Source organism: Tupaia chinensis, unplaced genomic scaffold (genome assembly GCF_000334495.1).
Source record: "Tupaia chinensis unplaced genomic scaffold, TupChi_1.0 Scaffold148904_1, whole genome shotgun sequence".
In the NCBI taxonomy this organism is placed as follows: domain Eukaryota; kingdom Metazoa; phylum Chordata; class Mammalia; order Scandentia; family Tupaiidae; genus Tupaia; species Tupaia belangeri.
Genome location: NW_006208752.1, coordinates 834,689 through 842,947, shown reverse-complemented (window position 1 = coordinate 842,947; position 8,259 = coordinate 834,689). Strand labels below are relative to the sequence as shown.

Genomic DNA, 8,259 nt, shown 5'->3' with positions numbered 1-8,259 from the left:
TGGGGCGCTTACCTCGCGGGCGGGCCGGGCTGCGGGCGTGTGTGTGGCTCGCCCTCGGCGGCCGCTCAGGCTTCTCTATGGGAAAGTGCAGAGGAGCTCGCGGAGCCGCTGTGCCTCCGCTCCACTGTACACTGCTCCACATACAGTACATGCAACCCGAGAGACCGAAAACACTCATTCTATATAAGGCAGCCTGCCATTGGCCCGCGCCCTGACGGGCAGGCCGCGCAGCCACCCAGAAGGCCCGTTACACCCAAACACACGCACACATACACACATTTTACAGAGACACACAAAGATCATCACATTTTCTATTTTCTAATGTTCGGGACCTGTAGACAGTAGGAGAGGACAGGTAGAGAGGCCCAGCCGAGTGGGGCGCAGGGGGGAAACCCTGTCTGCGCCAAGTTGCGAGGCTTCAAACTGGTGTCCTTTTGACTTGGGAGGGTTATGGTAATAAACTACAACTCCACTGGATGTGGAAGTGAGGGGGGGTTTTCATCGCTGCCTTGTGGTGCCCCATGGAAGAGGCTTGCATTGTGTTATGATTTTGCACCCTGACCTGGCTAACAAGTGGCCACTAAAGGCTTTTGTGGACTTAGATGTATTCGTCAATGGGTTAGACCTTGCATAGGCCAAAACAGTGCCAGATAAGTTTATTAGGACTGTAATGCGCGGACGGTGTTAATGCCTTATTGGTGGGTAAATTCAGAGAAATCAATACAACAGCACAGAATCGTTTCGCTGTAACGGCCAGGCTACTTTTAGCTGGTCAGAGGATACCAATCACCTGTATGGATGCACGAACCGTGCCATTATGGTAGAATAAGTCGTGGAAGATTGGCTGTTGATGCTTGGCCTTTAAAACAGACCTTCGAACGCGATATATACGAGATTTATATTTTGCATATCATATGTTAAAAAGATGAGTTTTATTTTACATGTGTCATATTCATATGTGGAAATCCTATGTCAGGTGACTTGTACCTGGTGAACCTGAGGGCAGCTCTTTCTCATTTTTTTTTCTATGATGCATCTTTGGCAGATCGTATTTGACTGTCTGCTATAAACAAGTCAACAGGTGGCTGGGAAAATGCCAGAACTGGAAATCAGAAGGAATCATTTCTAGAAACAACTCCTTAAGCTGAGCAACCTTAAGCAAGTTACTCAGCCCCTACAATGCTCAATATTGGTTTTGGGGTTTGTTTTCAAATTAGAATAAGAAGCTTTTCCCAGCTTCCCTTCATTTAAATGTTTATTCAGCATCTACTATGTGCCAGGCATTATTTAAGGCCCAGGTGTTTTCTTAAGATTCCTTCTGCTTTAAGAGTCTGTGAATTATTCTTAAACACAAATATTTTGAAGATGAAGTAAACATGATTGTATGGCCTCGATGCATAACTTTAAAACTTAAAGGAAATTCGAGTAAGAGAACTTACTTCAAATCTCCTCTTATGACGTCAATGCATCTTACACTTTTCACTCACATCCATGAAGTCCCTCTTATGACGTCAATGCATCTTACACTTTTTACTCACATCCATAAAGTCATCAAATGTGTATGTGTGTGTGTGTATTTGTGTGTGTATGAGTGGAAAAGAAACAGAACTTAAGTTTATGAAGTTTAGGAAACAAAGTGGTATTTAGAAATGTGATTTTTTTATTTTTTAAAGGAAAGTAACTTTCAAAGGGAAAAGTGTATAAAATCACAGCATTTAAAATTGATAATATTAAAAGTTACATCAATAATGCTCTGAGATTAGTTGACAGAAGGAGCAAAGTGTTCTTTAGCCACACTACACTGATCTGAGATTTTACCCATATGAGAAATGAGGCAGGGACAAATTATATAACCTGCTTGATATTATGAAGAGAGCCAGTGAACAAGGAACTTAAACCCAGAACTTTTAATACCCAGCACAGGTTTTCAGTAACTTGTCATCCCATCCCTTCCTTCCAAGGGACAAACTTCACAGATAAGAGAGGCGAATGTAAGAAAAACTTTCTTAGCATTTCACTATGATCCATTTTGAAGAAGAAACAAAAATCAACAAGAATTGCTGTATTTAATTGTTGGGTGAAATGTTGTGAATTACTTGCTAGTATATAACTTTTGTGAAAAATATGAAAGTCCAGCCCACTCCCCACCTCTAACCCCAACTCCAACCATAGGAAAACATTCTTTATTTTCTTATGGTCTCAAAGATATTTTTGTTCAATTATGCTTAGCTTAGCAGAAGTATTTAGAGCTACAGTCTTCAAACTTTTTGATCGTGCTTTGCTATCAGTAAAATGTTTGAGTTTGCGTAAGTAGCCTCTGTATATGTGTATTTATATATACATTAAAAATGCCTCGCCGACTAGAAACATTATTTATTATAAATTATACACTGACAACAAAATGATAAGGCATGAGGTGAAAAATAAAATTAACTAGGAGTTTTCATTTCTTCCATCATCCATAGGTATGTAGGGTCCTATAACACAGTCTTAAAATGTGCACTGGGGTTATTTTGCATTTCACTTTAGAGACCTCTGATAGTGTAAGGTGCTAACTGACCAGGACACATATAAGAGAGAGAAAGTGCATCGAGCTAACCCTTTCTAAGTCATTACTGTTACTAGAAAGCTTGTAGGCACATAGAACTTTTAGAACTGTGAGAATGAGAGCCAGCAGGTGGCAAGGTGGTTAAGGCCCTGGACTTCCCGTGATTGCTAGCGGTTTGATTCCCAGACCCAGCGACTAATTCCATCACGCCAGGCACGTAAAGGCTTGTGCCCAAAATCCCCAGAGGAGAATTGTGGAGGGGTTGTGACTTGACCATCCTGCCTTACGGATGATTTCTCGCTTTCCCTCTCCTTTTCCTCTCTGTCTGTCTCTCTCTGGTGAGCACACACACCCTATGGGGAAAAAATAAAAAAAAATAGAGAATGACACTTTTTTTAAACACATATTATATGGGGGAGGAGTCTTCAGAACGTTTATAGAAAATATACATTAGGAGAAAACTGTGCATAGATTTCAAAAAGCTTTCGGCCCTAAAATGAACTCGTACTTTAACTCATCGTACTTGGACATTTTCCACAACTTCTGAACCCCCTTCGTGTTTGTATTAGGCATCATGTGGTAGTGTGAACCATTCAATATTTTTCTGCAGAACATTTATCGAGAAGGTAGTCTGTACTAGGCACTTGTGCTTACGAGATGCTAGGGAAGAAAACTGGCCGGCTCCTAGGAGAAGCAACGCAATAGCTTTCAAGGGCCTGTCTAATAGGTAATGCCTCACCACCGAGTAAGAAAGGAGGCTTATCTAACTTTTATATGGCATTTTACCAGGAAATACTATATTCCAAAATACTTTTTTTTAGGTTTTTATTGTCTCATTTCAGAATAACTATCAAGAAATTTTAATTGCCAATGATGTTCAAAAACTAAAAATATATTCAGGGAAATATCATAGTTTTTGTAGAGTTGATTTAATTTTTATAGGGTAGGGATATAGAAGTAAAAACAACTATTGAATAGTGGGGTAAAATGACACTAAAAGGAATTTGTCCTTTTTCTTTCTTGTTTTCACATCTGATGACAAATCACAAGGCTGACCTCATGGCTAGCATATTCTTCTTTTTCATGGTCTTGATAGTTCATTTTCTTAATTTTATTTTATGAGTCTTTTGCTACGAGCTACAGAAAATAATTTTGAGAAAGTAATTTTAAATATCTATGTAAATGCATATATCCAAGTCTGTATATTGCTTCAATATGTGTCTACAATTAACATATTATTTCCTTACTTATGTATTATTTTCTGTATATAGTCCTAGTTCAAATCCTGATCTTTCTGCTCCCAAGATGTGTAACTTAATTCTTTAATCACTCTCTAAGACTTAGTTTCCTTTTTTTCTGAAATAGAGATAATTAAGGTGCTCATAAATGATGGGCCAGCAGTTTGGGGCACTGGATCCCACATGGCTGGCTTTGCTGTTTGAGTCCCGGATCAGGCGGCTTGGGAATCATGCAGGGCACAGGTGTGAATGTGCCCAGAATTTCAAGAGGAGAAAGGAGGAGAAGTGATTTCCACCTGGTCATCCCTCTGAGAAGTGATCTCTCTACTCTCGCTCTCACTTTCACTCTCTCTCTGTCTCTCCCCCTCTTTCCATACTGCACATACCCTATAGCAAAAACTAAAAACAAAAAGAGTACTCACAAAGAAGATAATATAAAATACGTAAGCCTGGAACATAATATTAACATTCCGTCAGTATTATTTTTATTTATCTTTCACAGGTACAGCTGCCTTACAAGAACTTGGTAAGATTTACCTAGAATATCAATGGGCTTTATAGAACATGTTGCAACTTACTTGCCCAGTGTTGGCAGCTGCCTTTTAGCTACTCTCTACCAGCTCCCATCTCTGCACATAAAAGGGATGTCAAGTCTCATCCCAGGATAAAGCAGTTTATTGGGTGGGCATTAGTAAGCACCTAAAACAGCAAACTTGTAATAAATCATTCTTTGCAACAAGCCTTGTTTTTGTGCATTGAAACTCTAGATGGTTACAATGATGAGGGTCTGCCTTACAGAACAATTTATGACTTGTACTTGACCTCGCTGAGCTTTTTTTTTTTTTTTCCTCCATGAGAGAAAAATAGGGAAAATCAGGCCTGTCTCCTTAGGGCCAGTGCAAAGGGACTAAAAATTGCAGCTCTGACAGTTTGACCACTTCTCAACCCCAATACATAATCTTGAAGGGAGCCTAGTTCTACTGGGTTCCAACAGAGTTGGGATAAGACAAAAAGGGATAATCCTCTATTTTCTAGAGCCCATGCTCAGCAAACTGTCGTGATATTCCCATTTTCCTATGATCTTCTGTAGCATTTTGTCTATATTACTCTTAAAGCATTCGTGTACTCACCTTGTTTTACATTATTTATGTATTGATAGAGATCTTTATTTGATGGCAAACACCTTGTGGAAAATGATGATGTCTCCTTCAACATTTTAGTTTTCAAAAGTGGCTAGAATAGTAACTACTGCATTCCCCAATATGTAACAGTAACTGGACAAAGATTTATAAAATAAGTGAAGAAAACAAACACCAAAAAAACACCCCCATATATCATAAGAAAGCTCATAGAGAATCTAGGGATGAGCGACCTGTCAAAGAAGATTAAGGGTCACAGATATATGGCAAACAGAGCTTATGTTATAGTCATCGTAGGTTATACTTGCACGTCATTTAAATTTTCTAAAGCACCTTTACATGTAAGATGGAAAGCATACTAAAATCCTAGGAGGTAGATGAGACAGATAGACCCACTTTCTTTGTAAAGATAACAAAATCTGAACCAGGGAAATGTTAAATGAGTCCCTCAATATTGTGCAGCTAGTAGCAGAGCTGGGTTAGTAGAAAGGTTTTATTTAGACTCCTAGCCCTGCAAACTTTCTGCCCTTCCTTGGTGGGCAAAAGAGAGGAGTCACGTAAGGATCATACCATAAACCTAGATCTCTAAGTGGACGATGATGTTACACAAATGAATTTGGTCATTAACTTGGTAAGCTTTAGCATTGTTAGCAGGGATGTCCTTCCAGCCACCATCCCACTAGAAGCTTCAATGACATCCCCAACAAGAAACTTCTATGACCCATTCAGCCCCTGGGAACTCCCTTGTTCCCAAGAAAATCAATTTCATCTTCTGACAATTTGAGCACTATGAAGTTTTAAATATTTAACATCATTTCTCCCTTTTTAAATTTTACCCATTGTTCTTTTTTCTTTTTTCTTTTTTCTCCCTTGGGACCACACAGAACAATCTAATCCCTTTTCCACATGACACTTAAAACATGTGAAAACAGCTGTCCAACCAGTCTCTACCATGAGTTTTGTATTTTCCAGGCTAACAGTCCTAGTTCCTTAAAACATTCTTCTCAGGGCACCGTTCTCAATTCCTGATCTCACCTCAGACGCTGCCCACAGTATTGTGATACATTGCACAGAGTGGGTGGGGGCTGAGGCAGTGTACAGTACAGAAGACCGTGACTCCGTGATAAAATATTTCTATTAACGCAGCCTAAGATAGAATTTGCTTTTTTGGCAGTCATTCTGTCAAAAATCACTTTGCTGACTGATATGCTTATTCTCAAAAAAAATTTTTTTTGAAGTATGGGCTGTTAAGCCATGTCTCCTCCATTATGTATTAGGGAGCTTATTTGGGGGAAATTGAGGCATAAACTTTTATAACCCTGGTATCATATAATGGTTTAAAGCTGAGGACTGGGAGTTGTACCAACATGGCTTATTATGGTGGAGAGGGGGCATTGGCCTTCGAAAAGTTCCTGGAAATATATATTATGAAAACACTATGCATGGATTTCAAAACTTTTTGTATCAAATTAAACTCCTATTTAATTCCATTTCGTCACAAACTCCTCGAAGCCCCCTAGTCTGTTGGCTCTTACACTTACTTTGTGAACTTGGACAGATAATACCACCTCTCTTTGCTTCAGTTCTTCATGTGTAAAAGGAATGGTAATAACACACCTAAAGCAATTATTGTAAGGATTAACTAGAATACTGTATGTAGAATACTTAAAGCAGTGCTTGCCATGTAATAACTGCTCAGTAAATGATAAGAGTTGCCTTCTCTTTTTTTTCCTTGCTGATGAAATTCAGTCCAGAATCCTATTCTGCCCATATGTTCTTGTATACTAATTATTTTCATTCAGTACGTTTACTATTGATCTCCTCATCTTGGGGCCATTCACAGGTTTTATATTTTCTTTATGTTTTCAGACCATTTCTGCAAGCATTGGCTGAGGCAGGACGAAAAGCACACACCTCCTAACAGGCTAGCGTTGATCCATCAATCAGCACCTCCGTGGCCACGATGGTGAAGCCTGTCGTAGAGCCACCTGTTTTCACCGTATTTATGTATTTATTAGGTTTTTGCCATAGGTGTATGTGCTCACTGGAGAGAGGCAGAGACAGTAGAGGGAAAGTGAGAAATCACCCCCCTGGGGGATGACCACAGCACAATCCATTCTCCTCCTGGGATTTTTGGGCACTTAATGCACACGTGCCTAACGTGATTTTCTCTCAGAGAGAAAGTGAGAAATCATCCATCCGGGAGGGATGGCCATGCGGCAATCTCTTCTCCTCCATCCTCTTCTCGGGATTTTGGGCACGCACATACACACACACCCGCTATGAGTTTCAAGCTGCTGCGTCTGGGACTTGAACTGTGGGTGTCCATGTGAGAGCCCTGCACCTTAACTACACACCACCTGTTGGCCTCTCCAGTGTGATTTTTAACCCGTTGAGTCCAGGACTCAAATCGCAGTTAGCTAATTGGAAATCCAGCACCTTAACCACGCCACCTGCTATCCCCCTAATTTTTTGTTTTTAAAATCTGAAAAAAAAATTCACAGAGAATAATATAAAGTGGTTATCTCCTAGGAACTTTATTATAACCTAACATATTATTACATTGCTTCATATTTCTTACTAAGAAATACATGGTCCTACTCAGTTGAAACCCCCTTCTTTGGTTCAGTTCCCCATGGCTCTTCCCAGAGATGACTATTATTTTGTAATTTCAATCTCATCTGTATTTCTTGCAGCACACTTGTGAAAATAGATGATATAGCTTTATGAAATTTTCATTCACTAGTGTGATCATAGAGGAGTTCTTTGGCAAGCGAGGTATAACAACTCTAGTTAATTAAAGGGAATATAATAGGAACTTACAGCATGATGTGGGGTAGCACTTAGGAATAAAGGAAGAGCTGGAGAACCAGATCTCAGAATCACTGTCACCTCCCGGTATGGAGATTGTTTTAGGTTAGACTATCTCTATGACAATGAATTTGTTCAGATTCATTTCCACCCATCCTTCATGCCACTAAAAAGCAGAACGGGACAATTCAATTGTCATTAGCACTGTTTTGTGTCTATCCTTTGGCCAGGGGGAAGAGGACAATTTGGGTTGACCTTCCCATTGAGATTGCGTGGTTACTTTGTATAAGGGGATGGGCTGTGGTGGAGGAGGCAGGGAGTTGAGTCAGGGCAGAAATACTTAGATGGCTGCAATGTATTGGTAACATTCTAGTTCTGGGTGGATTCACAGGTGCTTAATGTATAACTTGCACAAATGTCACACTATTCTTTTGTATCTACCTAAAATATTTTTAAAAATATGTGTAAACTTTAAGAAAATAGAAAAAGGGACTGCATGCAAAGGTTTTTTGGTTCCAAGTGT

General features: G+C 39.7%; 1 protein-coding gene across 2 annotated transcripts in view; it reads right to left on the bottom strand.

Annotated features, from left to right (window-relative positions):
* The window catches only part of BBX (BBX high mobility group box domain containing), a 319,247-nt gene extending 319,098 nt beyond the window's left edge, over nt 1–149 (bottom strand). For both annotated transcript variants that reach the window (XM_014585118.2, XM_006170761.3), the window contains exon 1: nt 13–149. The gene's annotated coding sequence lies outside the window, so the exon portion shown is untranslated. The remainder of the gene's footprint in view (nt 1–12) is intronic.
* Nucleotides 150–8,259: the final 8,110 nt, after the last annotated feature.